At 34.6% G+C, this 18,999-nt stretch overlaps 1 pseudogene; it reads right to left on the minus strand.

The window, feature by feature from the left end:
* The window catches only part of LOC108684881, a 179,798-nt pseudogene that overhangs the window by 45,247 nt on the left and 115,552 nt on the right, over nucleotides 1-18,999 (minus strand).

Consider the following 18,999-nt stretch of genomic DNA (forward strand, 5'->3'; position numbering starts at 1 on the left):
CCTAATGCTACCACCGACTACTACCCCGACGATCGCCCGACATTCGTCCCTTCGATTTGTCTATCGTCAATCCACGCAAAGCAAATTCATCTTTGAATACCTGCGTGAAATAAACGAGAATCAGATGGAAAATCGCGCGATGAAATGTCTGCACAATATTGAAGATTTACGTTTTTGTGACATGCGGGGGCGTTTGATCGGATTACAAAAGTGCTATACTCGTAAAGTCTCAATTTGTAAAACTAATCTAGAGTCGCAACATTTGTCGTCACTCACTTCCTCGCATATCATATTACAAATAAATATTATAAATAGAATACTTTTTATGTATTATAAAAGAATTATTTTAAATAATATCTTACAATCGATTCCAGAGCTAGTGAATTATAAATATGATAATAGATAAATATAACAATAATGTGATAAAATAACAGTTAAATTCAATAATATTATATTATAATAAATTTAATAATAATTTCTCTAAAAGGGAGAATATTCGATATTGTTATGTTTTGAGACATTCGCTACAATAAAATTAAAGCTCTTAGAATATATGGATTAACATTAGATATTTAAGATTTTGGTATAAACGAGATTTATAGAATCTAATAGATTAATAATAACTCAATTTTTGTGATAAGTATAAAATGTTAATAATAATGTAATATAAATATTTTTATATTTTTAATGTCTGTTTGATGATACCTGAAATAGTTTGGCAGTTCTTGTACGATATCGTTTAAATGCCATTTCGCCTAAATAGAGTTTTAGAACGGCCTTGCATGATCGCATCATGGCCGGGAGCGCAAATGATTATTTCAAAGATTAGTAATTACTTCCCTCTTCGTTTTACTCTCGCCAATCTTCCCAAGAGCCGTTAGACTTCCTTCGTTTCAGGCGGAGGTGGTAAGCGTGGCGGCGAAGGGTGGAAGAGCAACATCTTGCTCGGATTAGAGATTCGCGGGGAGGAAGGAGCAGGAAGAAGCTGCTTGGGAATGAAGACAGTTAAGAGGGGATAAAGATGGCGCCGATGCCGTTGTAGAATATGGGGGTTGGGATCGTAATGACACAGTCAAATTCATACGGAGAGAGAGAGAGAGAGAGAGAGAGAGAGAGAGAGAGAGGGGGGGGGGGGGGAGAGAACGAGAGAAAGAGAGTGAAAGAGAGAGATAGTAATGGGGGAGAAACCTCGGATGAAAAATTACCGATGATAACGGACGCCGGGCGCGGAAACCGCGCTAAATGATCGCTCGCGGTTCTTTTGTGCGATTTGTGGCACCTTTACAAGCGGGCACTTGCGGGGGTGGTGGTGCACTGAAAAGGGATCTGGGGTTCGCGAAACCACGTTCATGAGAACTGCCGTTCGCTATTGCCGGGGTTTTACGAATTGTTCCTTGATGCAATATACGCGATAAGATAATGGCTCCGTTTTGAAAGTCGAATATATGGGAACGACAGGGGTGATAAAGCGTAATTAGTTGGCGCATATCTCACTCTGGAACAAAGAAGCCAACGAATTACGTTAACGTAATGGCGTAATGGCACCGAAAATGTTTTAATTGACGTTAACGCGGAAAAGTGCCGCGGTAACTCGCCGCGCACATACATCAAGTAAACGTACGTAAATTTTAGTATTCCCGACCACGGTACACAACGTGGCTCAACTCAAATTGGTGATGTGGCCGTTGCTCGAAATAGAGCAATTAGACTATCTTAACCATTCCCTAAACGGTAACGAGGTAATTTACGCATATTCTCAGTCAAGTCTGGCATGCTAGGACATTTCAGCTTCGAAAAGCGTCAAATTCGTTATATAATGTCATTGAACATATAAATAATTGAGGGGATAGACAAAATAAAGGTATAATTCTACTTAGGTCCTTTTTCCTGAGATTAGCTTTTTATACAATATTGATTGTAATAGAGAAGTATTGTAACATGTAACTTCTTAAAGATATTCATATAAATTTGATACTTTATATCCTTTTGTATAATAAAAAAGTAGCAAGTTATTTTTATTTTTATTAAAAGATTTTGTAATTTATTCCGATTATCCCCTCAATTATATGACTTATAATTCATACAATAATATTTAATATAGAGATTAATCGAGAGACAAGAGCAATTGATAAAAAAAAGTAATTATATTTGATATAATACTAATGGCCTTACAGTATTTTATTTTCCTATACAAAACAAACAACTTTACTAAAATAAAATAACCAGATTTTACATGGTCTAGTACGTAACATAATTTAGGTAAATACAGACGTAAACATAATTTTGTTTGGACCATTAAAATAATTATGTAAGACGCTTGAACTAATTGCTCAAATTTTTTACAGCATCATTATCAACCTTAAGCTCTTACATAATTATTTTGATTCCAACAAAATTATTTACAGATTTGTATTTAACTATATTTATTTCACCAAAACTGTTCCTTTCCTGTATTATTACAAATATCATAATAGAGCCAGAAAAAAGGGAGTGAAACGATCTTCAAGCGGCAATATACTCGTACTTTTCGTAAAAATCGCAAGTCATTCAGTGCATCGAATTGAATTAAGATAACGCAGTCACGCCTACTCGTGATAGTCTCTCGATCGAGCTTGCCTTTCTTTCAAAAATTCCATCGAAACGCTAATCAAGGGTCACGTAACAGGCCTAGAATATAAATTCGCTCCTACTCACAAATTTTCTCATGGTCGTACCTCCTGCTAGTACGCGTACGGCCACAGCGTCGCAAGTATTCTTTCCACGCGGCTGCTTATCCGCACGGTGCTGAATTATTTCCCTCGTTTGCCGCCGCAGATTATTCTGTCAGTCAGCTGGGACTTAGGGCGAATGGAAGAAGGAGCCGCCGTGTTGAAGAGAGGTGGTATAGCTTTATGCGCATACACACACACACACACACACACACACAAACACACACACACACACACACATATACATGCATTTCCCACATCTCTCGTCCGCGTCCCACCGTGGTATATGATAATTTTACGGTAGCCGTCTAGCGGACTCCATGACAAAAAGACGAGCATACCCTCGGGCTCTCGGCCGCGAAGCACTTTTCCGGACGACGACATATTCGCTGATTCATCCGCTCAGGGCCAAATCGCGAAGGTGAAGGATATGAGCGCAAAAAGAGAATTACGTGTTCGGACTGCAAACTTATATCGACTGAATTGTGCTGGGCGGTTAATGGCCAAAGATCATTTTAAGGATAATTGAATAAGTATACCACATTTGCGGATTTATCAAAATGTTTATTTTTAAAATGATAAGGAAAAAAAAATTTCTTATTTTAAATTATATTTCAAATATTTACAAATATTCAATAATTATATTGAAGTTTTTAAATAATTATTTTCATAAAACAAAATGTTCCTTGATAAGATGAAAATAGTTGATAAAATAGACTTCAAGCTCCTTGAGATTTGGTGACAAGAAATGTCTTTGATCATCATGGAGAAAATTATCGTTGATGTGCAATGTGTGATGTGCAAAATCGACAGCAGTGTTAAAAGTTGTAAAATAACGAAATTGAGGGGTAACGTTTGCAGCCCAGGCACATAGCTTGTCTCGCAGGAGCATTCGTTCTCTTGAGTCAGACATAGACGAATGAATCATAAAGATATCGACATCAAAATTGTAGAATTGCACGATTCCTAATATTGGATCGTCATGATTGTTTTACGAAGCGATATCAATCGATTTTATCATTCCGAAAAGTAAATTACAACTAATTTATTTATTTTTCCGCGAATTGACATTTACACGATCGTGGATCGTGAAAGTACATTAAGTTTTAAATATGAAGATAAAAAAACGATTGTCGAAGTCTACTTAACTATTAAGCACAAACGTGATTGAAAATAGCGTAGTCTAAAAACTTTTATAAACTTTTAAATAAATTTTTAAAATTTTATAAACAGTTAATGTAAAAGAGAGCTATTAGGAGATCAAATATTAATACAAAAATAATAAAAGTTAAAATAACGTTTTCTTTTATATTTAACAGTGATTTTACATGTTTTTATTTAATGATTTTTACAATTAAAATATTCTTTATATCTTAACCAAATTATTAATTTCGACTAATTAATTTATGAGCAACACTGTATATTTCTGTAACGTTAATAGTTTATAACTAACGAATATAAGATATATTAATTAAAGTAGTAATCTATATTTTATATTCGCCAATTGTAGACTAATGTTATAGAAATATATATCGTTGCTTAAAATTAATTGCTTGAATTCAATAATGTAATTGATGCGTAAAAAATATTTTTAACTTCACATCATAATTTTGTACATGCAAATGTTTCTCTTTAATTTTATGAGTGCTTTTTTAAATACACATATTATGGTATATTAATTATTTATTCCATATGTAAAAATAATAACAGCATTTATGATTTCTAATAAATGTAAATGACTTTTATCATGAAATTGAGATTGAAAATGCTGTATATTAAAAAAATATATTTTAATAACGCATTTATTCTCATGTCATAATTATCTCAATTAATTCCAATTTATTTTTCGGAACATTATTGAGACATCGACGAAAGAGAGTAGTATATCTTCAGTAAGGGATGCACAGAACAATCCCTGTATAGGATCTTCATCGAATTCCACGGACTTTGACGTTGTAAATGCGTCTCCGGTGGAGGATTCACAGTCTCGTTGCGACAACGCGTAAGAAATGTAGTTTGCCCGAGTGGACAATGACTGTTCGAGTAGTCGAGGCACGTATCGGGCGCGCCAGAGGGACATCGCAGCCGCTTCACTCTCGACGAGGACGAATGAATCGAGAGACGCTTGACATTACAATTATCGGATAAACGTGGCGCGGGCAGCGTTGCGTTCGTCTTAAGCCAAAGAAAATGGATGATGGAAGCCCTGTTGAAGGAGCTACGGCGATTAGCCAAGAGCATTCCGTGATTTATGACGTCGAGACAGACAGAAATGACAAAGAAAAAAGAAAGAAAAGAAATGAAAGAAAAACGTTTTGATAGAATGAAGGTATCCGTACGGAGCTTTAACAGATGAATTCGACATTCAATAGATAAGAAACAGACGATCGAGAAACGAAATGCATTTATAGCTATTGTGCAAAGCAATTTGTAGATACATCGCGTTGCGTTATCGAAAGCTAATAAATCATTAAATCCTGACGCGTGGAAAGCGTGGTCGGGGCTTAAGTCATAATAGCTCTTATCACGTAATATCGGATTATAATGTGAGACGTATAATTAAACTTCAATGTAACCTGGCGCGCCGTACTTTGAAAGCGCTTCTGTCGTTGACATCGCGTCCATAGAGGACGCGAGCTCGTATACGCAATTGTACAAGCCACTTTAACGTGTGTGCATCGGGAGTCGATGTATGCCGCGTTAAAGGCTATAACGAGTCCTCGTGTGGCGCGATAATTACAAGCCTCGGGTACCCGCGGAAAGCACGCGCGGATTGCGTTATGACATGATTATTGTAGCCCGCCCTGCCAGCAATACAGTATAACATGCCGCGCAATACACTCCCCGGCGATATGTCACGTCGCGCATCCACTTTATACGCAATTACAACACGTTATAATTTGTCCATGAAAACGCAAAACGATATAAAACGTTTGACTTGTCCGGCAAAAATCGCGCGCATCGAATGCACAACATTATCCCCAGTCGTTTCCCGACAGAACAAGAATAATATTATCACTCTTGCGTGATTTTAAATACTGGATAACTGCGATTGCACGTATATATTATTAAAAATGAAACATTTATTGTTTGAAATACTTATTGATTATTTGCCGAATAATAAATGTATCAGAACATAAATGAAATAAATTTACAAATTAATACTAGAATCATCGAGAGTGCCATTTTAGCTGCTCTAATAATTTCAATTTTTTTCTTTATTGTACTATATATGTATACAGGCAGAATATTAAAAATATGTGAATACTATACAAATAATTTTAATGCTACGAATAATATCAAGAATTCTTCTTTAATAAAACACAAAGATAGGAAATAAGATCAAATTACCTTTGATAATTCTAATATTGACTGAATATTATCTAATATGCTGATATAATTTCATATCTAACACTAAAACAAATTTAAAACTAAGATTAAAAATAAATTTTGCAAGCTGAGAATGTGATTCATTCTCGTTCCCGAAATATTTATACATATATAAGAAAAGAATCGTACAATTAATGTGTAAAGAGGTTAATGATATATATATATATGTGTGTGTGTGTGTGTGTGTGTGTGTGTGTGTGTGTGTGTGTGTGTGTGCGCGCGCGCGCGCGCGCGTGTGTATATTTCTCGGTGCATAAGCTCTGAAATACTCAACTAGCAGGGTCAAAGGCTGATAAAGATCGTTATAACAATTATATGCGCATGAGAGCGGATTGCGTTATGACATGATTATTATGGGTGGACCCTGGTCTCGGTGTAACGGCACAGTTACAATACACTACCCGGCAATACGTCAAGCCGTACGTCTACTCCATGTGCCGTTGCATACTGGCTACGCGACATGCAACTGCTGCACCCTCTCTCATAGTGCCGGGCGTCAGACGGAGAGAATGAGAGTCATGCGATGAGAGACCGTAGAGACGCGAGCTTGCCCGATGAGGAATGAGGAGGAAGGTAGCTCGACGCACGACGGGCAAATTTACCGTGTACTTCTCTCTCCGTGCTTTACATTTTTCTACATAATTTTGATTACGCCACCTGCGCTTTTGGATATCTCTACACAGGTGTATCGCCGTGTCTAGAGAGATCGGAGAGAAAAAAATCTCGAAAATTTTATAAAGACTAAAATATATTTCTTTTTCTTTTTATTTAATCAGTACTTGACGCTTAACTTTAGTATTAGGTTTTTCCATTCCAATTTTAGTATGATTCTGTGCTGTTAAATTCTGATTTGTAAAAAGAAAGAGATATAAATAAATATGCTTATATGAATGGCTGTTAGTGCGTGAATAATATATTTATAAGGCGATATATTTATAAGGAATAATAAAATATAATTCGCTAACAATGCAATATACTTATCAACGAAGTTAACTGCGTACAATTTGCAATTAACTTTATTGATAAGTGCATTCCAATTGTTCAGATCTTATAACTAAATTACCTTATAAATATATTCTTTACGCATTAACCATAGACATTCATGTAAGTATTTTAATTATATTTAACTTATTTTTGAAGTAACAAAACTATTTTTATTTAATAAAAAAGCTCTGTTGTAAGCTATTTATGATCTGTAACTAAAAAAAAAAATACTCTTTTATGCAAAGAACAAAATTTCAAACTGTAAATCAAGACACGCCACCAAGACCATAGAAATTGCGGTCACATGATATCTCATTATTTTTACGGTATTGTACCTGTTTACTCTAGTTTCATATCATCTACACAACAATATACGTTCGTTAGTTTAAAGGTAATAATTTTGACTACGCTAAGTAGTGCGAAGTAATTCACAAAAGCCGCGAGATAATTAAATTGCGCTTCAGTAACCTAGTTGCTGTCTTTAACTACACGAAAGTACACGGTGTACGGTGTGCATAGCGCACACAGCTACACGGTCTCGAAATCTAGTGCCATTTCTCAACCACATCTCGAGAAGGAAAGTTACGATACGCTGTCGTCACGTCAGTGCAAAAGTATCAGAGTCTGCACTTAATGCGTATGTTTTTTATCTATCTTTCTTTTATACTTATTCTAACGTAGGCATCGCTGACGTCTAACTAGGGAGTTGCAGCACTTCCCATTCACGCCGAGTGCGAAGTGAAATGTAGCCCGTTCGGAGGACTGAAATGAAAAGATACTGGCGACTGGGGGCGTGAATCCATGGGATCTTATGGTTTTATCGCGTTAACGGTATTTTCCGCAAGCCGGAAAATATCCCTCGCTTTGTATGTGCAATGTATAACTGAGGAATTGCTGTATAAAGTAGTCGTCTTTCAAGAATAAAAAAATATTGATAACATTGAAAGAATAAAAATATTGATAACATCGAGACAAGAGGTGCTTCGGAAATGCTTCTTCCTTGCGAAATAATAGTATAAAGATCGTTAACTGCGGAATAAATTATCTGTTTCCGATGAAGCTGATCACGAACGATCTTATCAATACGCTTCGATTCCACATCAGCGTATTGTAAGAAGTGATAGTGACATACGTATATGCATGTGTGTGTGTAAGGTAGGTGAAAGATAGGTTAATTCATAGTATGCAACCTCATAAAAATTCAACGCCTCTCGGAATTCATACGCGTCGTTGCATCTCGCGTCCCGTTGCCTCGATGCGATGCAGTGCGACCGCATTAAAAAAAATGGGCAAACAAAAGCTGCATCCACCGGGCACCAGTATCGCATCTTGGTTCTCTCTTGAAGAATACTTACGGTTGTTCCACGCTCTCCTAAATGAGCGGCCGCAGGGAGAATTACATGTAACAGAATGCACTGTCCGCATGCATTTCCGAACGAGGAAACCATGCTAGAGCTCGAGATCAAAAACCGAATTGTCTACGACGGGCTTTAAAGCTCAAACACTAGAAAGTGACACGACAGTATTCACATTATGTATGACAGTATTACAGTATGAGAGAAATATACAAAAGACATCATGTAATCGTTACTTTTGGAAAATGCAGAAATTGTGTCTTCATCTCTTCAATGGTATTAATAATATAATATATTAATATATATATTATAGATATTATCTCTATATTCCTTTTCTTTATATTTATTAAAAACTATAGCACTTGATTTTACATCTGAATATCTGATTAATAAAAATTACAAAGAGATATTTTATTACAAAATATCTCTGCAATAAAGATATTCGATATTTAATAAGACGCTTCTCAGTTTAAATGGTAATAAAAGATTTAACTAAAAACTCATTTTGTGACTATGTAGTAAGAGACGAATCACATAAAGGATTCGCACGCCTTTTCAAGGAAGCTGCACGACGTGCTGAGATCAAAAACACTGTTTCGAGCTCTCGAGGCTTTTCAACCTCGAGCTTTCGAGCTTAACTATCCTGCGCATCGCTATGCGCACTTCTCCGTCACGTATTGCAAGAACTATAAAGACCGGAAACAACTTGTCGTTTTCCGATTAAAAACTCAGACTGTAACTTTTAAGTACGTCAATATAATTAATATTCCAGTTTAATTAAAACTTATTTGTTGCAATGTAAATTGTTTTCCATCACAACAAAGTTTTTTTCTAATCTATAATCTAATCTCTATATAGTCATTACTTCCAAATATTAATATTATGTCTATATTTTGAACTATCATAAAAGAGGTAAAAAGAAAATTATTATAAAAATTTTTTTTTCTATTTTTTTTTATTTTAATCTGTTGATAATTAATCATTAAAATAAATCAAAACGTATACGCGGTTTTGATCATTGTATTTTGGATTCTATAATAATTGGATTCTATAATAATTATTATGTTTTTGCCAAAAATGATCAATTTTTGAATTATTAAAGAGAAATAATTTATGATCAGTTATTAAAAGTTAATAATTTAAAGATTTGCGCACTAATTTTCACGCTTGACTTTCCGTTTTCTTTCATAAAAAGAAATGTCATACAAAATCAGTGTTGTCATATAACAATTGTCAATATAACAATTGAAATTTTGTTTATAATGCTTTCTGACGTTGAAAATCTGCATCAATCAAAGTCGATCAAATTTTTAATGTCCGGACGCGTCCTCGAAAATACACAATACTTGACACGTTTTGCCTTATTTCTCGACAAAAATAATTCTTCAAAGGTGGCCTCGTGTAAATGTATTTCATGAGTAAGGCGGAATGACACTGAATAGTGCGACATCCGCCTGCAACCCGATATTTTATCATGTCGCGTGCTGCTAACTTATGAATCTTCCGTAGGTGTGAAACTGCACTAACCAAGTACTCGTTCGGGTACTAAATGTAACGGGTGTTAGTCAACAATTCGCATAACTCCTATTTAGATACGTAAAATCATTCTACGTTCTGTCATTCGATCGTTTCGCTACATTCGATGAACCAGAAATGATCAGAACGAATGTGTTCGTTCTTGCGAAACTCCGTAAAGATACTTAGTTGCGGTTGCGTCGAAAGTAGCGTAGAGTTTGTCAAAGCAACGTGAAAAAAATAGATAAGGAAACATGAAGGAACTGTAAAAATAAAAATTGAACAGCATTCCATGCAATCGTGATCTCTTTGGTCTTCTTCATTAACGAAAGTAAGAAGAAATATATCTAAATTTCATCTTCTCGACTTTAACTTTGAGATTAATTTTCTCTCAAATTGAAAATGAAAAAGAACGGATTTTCTATAGTTACAATTTTAACTTCAATCGCTTTTCACACGTTATATGTGCAGAGTTGGGAAGTAATACGTTACTTATAACGCCGTTACTTTTTTCTGTCTTTAACAATAACATCACTACATTTTTACGGTAACAATAATGATTCAGTTGTTACTTTTATCATTCCTTTAATTTTTATTGGATGGGTCAGATTAAATCATATTTCGATGTGATCGCTGACGCTGAAAGATGTTTCACTTTTGTGACCCTAGAAGTATACTTCTAGTTATCCAAGTTGTGTTATAAAAAAATGAGCGAAATAATTAAAATTTTTTTAAATGCTTGTATAAGTATAAACATATTTACAATTTAACATTGTATTGTGTATACTAAAAGTTTATTATTTGCAACAAATATAATTATAAAATGTTTACACTTTCTCATTTTTATTTCTTAAAAAATATTTTATATATTTTGTATATTTTGTCTTAGACTACATTTCAGTGGTTACTATCAGCGTTGAAAATTCAGTTCTGCAATTCACATATATGCTATGGATTTTGGAAGTGAATCTTGAAATACATTCTTAATAACATTAAAGTTTAAAAACAATATTTAAATTAAATTCAGTAATTGTTGAATTTAGGTTTCGACGATTGTTTCTGCCAGATTCGATCGTTTTTTGTGCAAAAACGCATTAAATAAGTCTAATTTTTATCAACATCGTATGTATGATTCATATTTTTTCAAAGAATGGTAACGCGTTATTTTTTAAAATGAATAACTAGTAACGGTATAACAAGTTATTTTTTAACAAAAAAGTAACTATAACGGTGACGCGTTATTTTTTTAAAGTAACGTTTCCAACTCTGTATACGTGTACACATTGTTGTCACCGCCTATGTGTCTTTTTCTTAGCTACAAAGACACCTCTTTGTTCCTTGAAAGCATGTGGCTAGGATTCGCGTCTCTTTCTATGTATGTCACCAAGTGCTTTGATATGCTGCGAGGGTAAACAGTGGTGGCTTCGTCTGGCAGCTTTAGTGTTCCGCACATGGTGAGTGAATTTCGAGGAGTAAAATATTTTATTTATCGCCCAAGCCAAGAAAAGATTTGTAATCTAACTTAACATCAACAAAAATGCTTAATATACAGCGTTACTTAATCTTAACTCGTAGCCTAGTTATAAAGCACTGAAACTTTAAAAATGATTAAAGATCAAGCAGGTAGGAAAAAAACTATTTCACCAACGAAAATTGTCGCTTTATTCACTCGAAATGCGTCTATTATTCTGGACCTCTTTTATGATGTAAAAATGTAACTAAATCATTCAGAACGTTAATTTCAAATAACTCACAGATATATTCGTAAATCAGATTGACTTAAATGAACCAATCCTTTGTCCATGTTTTACGCTTGTAGGTCATTTTTTCTAATAATATATTATTATTTAAGCATTATAAAAAGGAAAGGTAAAATGGGAAAATAGAGAAATTAAATTTGAGGGTAAATTCTTAAAATAGGGTTCAATATTGCGCGTTAGAATAAATAAAAATAAAAGCTTTTTTTAGAAGAAGTATTTTATTTTTATCGTATCTTCACACAAACCTGTTCTCAAAACTAAAACGTATTTTTATTCACGTGGCTTAATTTTACATCTCGATTTTTCAATATCTCTCTTTCAAGACATTTGGCGCTTCGTCGCGTACTGGTGGCGGATTTCCCATGCTATGCCTTTTCGCATCATTCGTGCATACGGGGCAGCAGTAGAGAGAAAAAGGAAAAGGGAGAAAGAGAGAATAGGCCACCGAGACACGTTAATGAGTTTTTCGAGGGACGTGCCGGGCGCAGAGACGATCGACAAGAGGCGGGAATTAGAGGTGCGAGAAAGCCACGAGGTAGGACCGTTTGGCAACAAAAGAAAGAAAGAAGCGAAAAGTCTGGGATAAAAGAGAGAGAGAGAGAGAGAGAGAGAGAGAGAGAGAGAGAGAGAGAGAGAGAGAGGCGTTGAAATCGAAAGAACCCGGGGAAGGAGAAGCTTGAGATCGATTTCCCAGTTTTAAATTTAAATAAATGCCAGCTCGCGTAGCCGATAAGGCCCTGCCTTGCAATAGACGCGCGCGAACCCCTCTCGTTTTAGTGGCAATCTTTCTTTTTACCGTCGCACCGCCACGTACCAGCCGACTTGTGCGACAGAGATCTAAGAACACCTCTAGTAAGATTAATATCATTAGAAAATCCGATTGTCATTACACTAATACTTACACCTGCTAAAAATTTCGAAATGTTTTACGTCATATCTGAAAACGAAATTTAAATACAAGAAAACGAAATATCAAAATATGACATCACTTTATTTTCACAAAGATTTTCGTTTATAGATTATGTCAGAATATGTAGTGTTCAGAAAAATAATAGTATCTTGATAACTATTTCATTAATAAATAATATTTTGAGAGAAAAAGAAAGAGAAAGAGAAAGAGAAAAGGAGAGATACGTGTATAATAATCTAATGTTATATGATTCTCTTCAAAAGTGATGCAACTAAAAATATTAAGTTTTCGAAAAAAGGAAAAAATTATTTTTCAAAAAAGTATTGACTAATCAAACAATATCGACAAAAAAGATATACTTCTTAGAAATATGATCATGAAATATTATTTTTGTTTTTATAACCTTTAAAAAACCTTCCTTGTTGTGACAATTTTGATATTCAAAATTATAACGACATTATAACAAAATTCGAAATAGTTAATAAAATATAAAAATAATATAAATCGAAATATCATCCACAATTTATGTTTACCTTAATCAACTAAAATGACTAAATTTAAAATAAAACAATTTTTTCTTCAAACTTTGATCATCAAAACTACTGTAAACATTCTTTGTAAAAGACTCTCCTTTTTATTTATAAAAATTCAAATTCAACAATTCAAAATGTGTCATTCTTGTAGAAGATATTATTTCTTTGAAAACCTTAAGAATGACATAAGTGCTATTTGGAGAACAGATTGTAAAGTTAAGTAAGTTTATTTTTAATAATTAATAGAGTAATCTTTACTATCTAATCTAATTTATTTATTATAACTTAAAAATCACATTTTTGTGCTGTGTCATATTTGAAATAAGGGAGCGATTATTATTTATATACAATACATATTGAGCTAACTGACGCGAAACTAGAGAGCGGAATTGATAGAAATGACGATCTGTTGCGGAGTACAACAATTAATTTTAAATTTATTGATAGATTCGCGAGGGTTATGAAATCGCATTTTCGTCGGTCGGAAAAGCGGATGATTTCCGGGCTTTACTCGGATAAACCGAAATCAATGGATTCAAATGCCGATCTGTAATATCGGCGCCCACGTGGCGTACGCTCCAAGCAGAATTCCAATTTCCTCGGGCGTCGGACAATTAAATTACAATCGGCAAACACGATAAGCACGATCGTTCCGATCAGAATGGATGTTGTGGGGTAGCATCGTTTAAATCAAAATGTCCGACTTTTTTTCGAAAAAAAGGGACAAATAAAAACACTGTCCCGCGCCATTCGTTGATGTAGATCAATATTCCTTGTATCGTAGAAACTAAATCTTGTTTCATCGGAGATATCGCGCCCGTTAATAGTTTCATGCATAAATAATCCCGTAATTGCCATTATAATGCTATAGGCATTGTGCATTTTTTTTTGCAGGAAAAGAGAGTCGTAAATATTTAACAAATTTTCTGAATAAACTCTTCCCTATACTGGATTTCTCGTTAAAAATCGTTTAGTGAAGAGTGCGAAAGAGAGATAAAAACACGTTTCGAAAGACAATTTTCTAAAATCAACATTTAGTTATTTACGAGCGTACATTCATCTCTTGCACGTAATCGAAACAAACAATATCTTTGCCCAGTTTCTCTACTATTCGGGTTAAACGAGCGTAACGTAATGCGATCAAGAGACGCGAAGTTAATGATCGGAATCAATTGCTATTTTTTATATTTAATTTTTATATTAAATTTTATATAATTTTATATAAATTTACATTCCAAGAATTTGTTCCCATTTTATTTTTTTTCTTCTCATTACCCTAATATACAATAATTTTTCTTAAAAACATACTACTAAAATTTACTAAAATTACACTGAAAAAAGGATAATAAAATCTGACGTGCGCGTAGAATTAAAAAAAAAACAAAACAAAAAATAAACAAAGCTTTTCGCGATCCGTACGACAATTACCGGCAATTGTCCTTGGTTCAGTAGTAGAACGCCCTATTTCCCAGCAAGACATTTAACAGCGGCAATAGTAACGGTCATCTTTACGTAATTCCGTTTCCGAGTTTGCAGGTGGCTTAATTTTTGCCGTAACACGTTTGTCGTTGCGCGCGCTTCGCTTCGGTGCGTCCCGCGGAGATACGGCACGGATTTTTCTCGTTGCTGATTTTAATAACAGATTGCTACTGGAGGCAAGGGAGAGAAACGCAGTAATGTTAGCACCGGAACCCGAGGGACAAGGAAAGGAAGGTGAAAGAGAGAGAAGGATCGCGTCTGAGTCACTGCTTATACGTGCCGCCGTCGCCGTCGCCGCCGCCGCTGCCGCCACTACCTCTACTCCTTTTGCCATCCCCGATATAACCCTCCTCTCCCCTGTGCCGCATTCTCTGCAATGTTTCGCCGCCGATACATTCCGTACAAATGCGATACCTATACTCACCTATACGAATGGCGGACACGTTCGAATAAATTAAAACGATTCTTTCCGTGACCTGCAACCTCATTTCGCTCTCCGTCTGACGGAGGGCATCTTCGGCGACGGTAAGAGTGATAAATAAAATTAGCAGGAGCCGTGATGGATTGCACCCATGCTTCTGTACTACGTGTACTTGCGTGTGAATAGTTTATCGCGTCCCGTTTATTGCAAACAGATCGGGCCATTTATCGCGCTAGTAGTCTTACAAATGAAATGTATTGTGATAAACAACAGCTGTCTCTTCATGAGAAATGTATATAAATATAAGTGTGTGTGTGTGTGTGTGTGTATTTTATATATATAAAATATATATAATAAATTTTATATATTATATATATATATATATGTGTATGTGTGTGTGCGTATATATATATAACGATAACAATTCGAAAATATAGCAAAATATATTATTTGTTTATAACTGTTGTTACTGTTCACCAATGCTGAATCCATTTTTGAAGCATATTTCACATATTAAAAAAGTTACGTTCTGTTCAATAAAAATGAATATTTGTACAATTGCTTTTGTATCTCTAATTAGTGAACTCGAAAAAATTAAATAATTCGAATAAAAATAAATGTAAAGCTAAATACAACCAAAAATTAAGTTTTTTAAATATTATCTCGATTTAATCTCGTTTATGCTGAAAATTCTTCGGCGCATAAGCAAACTCAATTAGAGTTATTTGGTACATTGTGACCAAATTGGAAAAAAAATTGAAAAAAATCAAAGGTTGAACGTTTCTGGAACTTTATTCAAAAATTCTAGTTTACACACCCACGTTTCTTAATGGAAATTTATGCAGAATGCGTTATACGTAATTTCAGCTTTCTCCCCCTCATCAACAAGTCCGTCTGTCCGAGTCGGAAATGGTGACTTTATCATCCTAAATTCGCGCTAACTAATGAGAGACGAAAATTATATTCTTTAGCAGGATGTTATTTTGCTGGAAATAATATTCTTTGACGAGATACGCATATCGTTTCGCATATTCAAAAATTAAAATGCATACGTAAAAGTAAGTTTTGCATCATTATAATTATCATAAAGGACTTGAATTCGAAATTGTCAGAAATGCTGACAAAATATATAATGCAAAATATAATATTTCTTTAGTAAACGATAAAAGTACAAAGATTAAAAAATTTTTAAATCAAAGCTATTGTCGGATGTAAACACTAAAAAAGTCGATGATATTTGTAAGCGTGTCATAATTTTGTAAGTTTACAAGTACAATGCGCGTGAATAAAATATCTAAATATAAGCATATATGTACGTCCTCAAATATCAACACTTGCAGAATATTAATAATGATATCAACGATACAATGTTTGCTCTTCTGTTAACTGTATTAATGGATGCAACAAGGGAGTTCAATTGTGTTTGCTGAAATTACATTCGCCGGCAAACAATTGCGATACTGCGATCGCATTGGCGTTCCATGTATTCGAGAATGAAAATATTTCGCGAGACGTTTGCAGGCGTGGGTAACAATATGACGATAGCTTTATAATTATCGTATTACAATATTGTCACGTTGTGTACGTCACGTTGCCGACGCAAGTTACGAGGGAGAAACAGCGGCAACAGCAGGCAGGGTGAGATGAAAAGCGTAAATAACAGTTTTTCAGGCCGTAAACTTGTAATGTCATCAGACCAAGGATCGACGGTAGATGGTTGTAATCTGTCTAACCATTTAATTAATCTCCGCTTGAACACGTAAAAACGCGCCAAGTGTTACCGCTGGCCCCCAGCTGCAGCACTTGTGTTTTAAAAATGTGTCACCACGGTATCGTCTAGTAATCATCGCGAAAGTACTATCGACTTCTATACATATTAGCGAGTAAATCATAACGTACATGCTACTTAAAATATTTTTGTACTGAAACAGTTCTATCAGACTTTACATCCTTCGATAATATCGATGGCGAAACAAAAAAAAATTATACAGCTATTTAAAAAAAAAAGAAAAATTTCATATTGCAAAAGTAAAACGTAAAAATTCACCTTGCAAAATATTAACCTGGCATATACGATCGATTCCTCGTTACTACTGAAATTCGTGCCGATGTTATTGACCATTGGAATATTCTGCCGTTATACGCAAACAAGTTATAATATGAAATGGCCACGGGTCAATGAAAGAGCCAATATTAAAAGTATTTCTTTTGAATGAATGAGAACGATTGAAACGAGAAATTGGATAAAACTGTGTTCTGTCGATGGAAACTGTACGTTGCATTTCACAAAATACCATATACGAAATTTTACAGCATATTTTCAGATTTTGTAAATATTAGGTACTAATCTCGGAGCCGACTGTTGAAATAAAGCTACATATTTAAAAGCAAAAGCGTAATGAGATATTAATCACTCTCGTACGTAATTATTCTCTATACAAATTTAGTAAACCATATGTGACTATAATGATGCAAATTGATTATTTTCTTTGTCAATTATTTCCTTTATATAACTATTCGTATTACTAATAAAGAAAAAATATTATAAAAATTTTATTTTATTTTTAATATTCTATGATATACCAATTGTGTAATTCATTCCAATATTTAATTTGTATAAATTTATTCATGTCATGTTCAATTTTTTAAGAAAAATGTAATGCGTCTGGAAGCAAATATTTCATATTTTGCTCCGCATGTAGTGTGAAATAGCGGTTTCATTTCTTGACAACGACGATGAGATATACACAATCGTGGATAAAACTATTGCATTATTTGATCGTAATTTGACTTCAAAAGAGCCCAAAGTAATACTCGTTGACAAAAGGCTTTGCCAGTTACACGGGCGCAAACAGAATTAAAAGATGCTTAAAAGGATAATCTGTAGCACATCCGCGTCGAGAACCGTGACAAATACATGCTCTTTCTTCATAGTACTCTCGAGTCTCAATCAAATCATAATTATGACATATCTCTTTCCGACACTGTTGAATTAATTAGTTTTAGTTTAATTATATGGATAAATTATCATTTCGTTTTCTCATCTATTCTCATTCCCGAAAGATCTCTCGTATGCCGCTTCAGATTGGCTTAGGTCTTCTTACGTGGAAACTCGAGGGAGCTGTCTTAAGAATACGAAGATTATGTTTTGCATAAGCTCCGACAAACTTCCGCTCTCATCGCTCTACACTATCTCTTTGTAGTCGACTTAAAAGGCGGATGCAATTTTACTTTACGGATAATTAATAATTAAATATCGCGGAGCTGCGCTTTCAAAGGTAACGCAATACGGCACAGGATTGTAACTATCCTTTCTTCATTCAGTTATATAATTCGCGTTTTATTTATTTATTTATTTTTTTTATTATATTTATCATCAGAAATATATTAAAAAATTAAAACGTGCATCATGAGCGTTTTAATAATTTTTGCATCTATAATCGATTCCTACAAGTCTCTATGATTTTTATACGGATACAAGGAAAAGTCTGTAGACACGAAGGAAAGTATAAAGGTCGATCCATTTCGAGACACATCAACAGATACGTGAACGGTTCTATGGATACGAAAACGGAAGCAAACGAGTGCGAGTGTAGCGGTAAAGGAAACCATGTCATAGAGGAGCTACGAGGAAAAGAGGCACGTGCCCGATATTTAGGAGAGGCAGTAACGTAACAATAGGCAAGTACAGGGGTGAAAACGGTAATGGTGTGTCGCGGTTCGCCCGAGCTTACTTTTATGTCTCACCAGGGAACCTCCGCCGTCTCTTTCTCTTCTCTTTCTCTCTGTATATCGTTTCCCTTGACACGCGCACTCACACATGATCGTGACTTTCAACACCCCCTTTGGCTGCCTTTCTACTGTTGCCGTCTCTCATTCTGTCCCTGTCTTCATCTCTCTCTCTCTCTCTCTCTCTCTCTCTCTCTCTCTCTCTCTCTCTCTCT

This window comes from Atta colombica, unplaced genomic scaffold (assembly GCF_001594045.1).
Source record: "Atta colombica isolate Treedump-2 unplaced genomic scaffold, Acol1.0 scaffold141, whole genome shotgun sequence".
Taxonomy (NCBI): domain Eukaryota; kingdom Metazoa; phylum Arthropoda; class Insecta; order Hymenoptera; family Formicidae; genus Atta; species Atta colombica.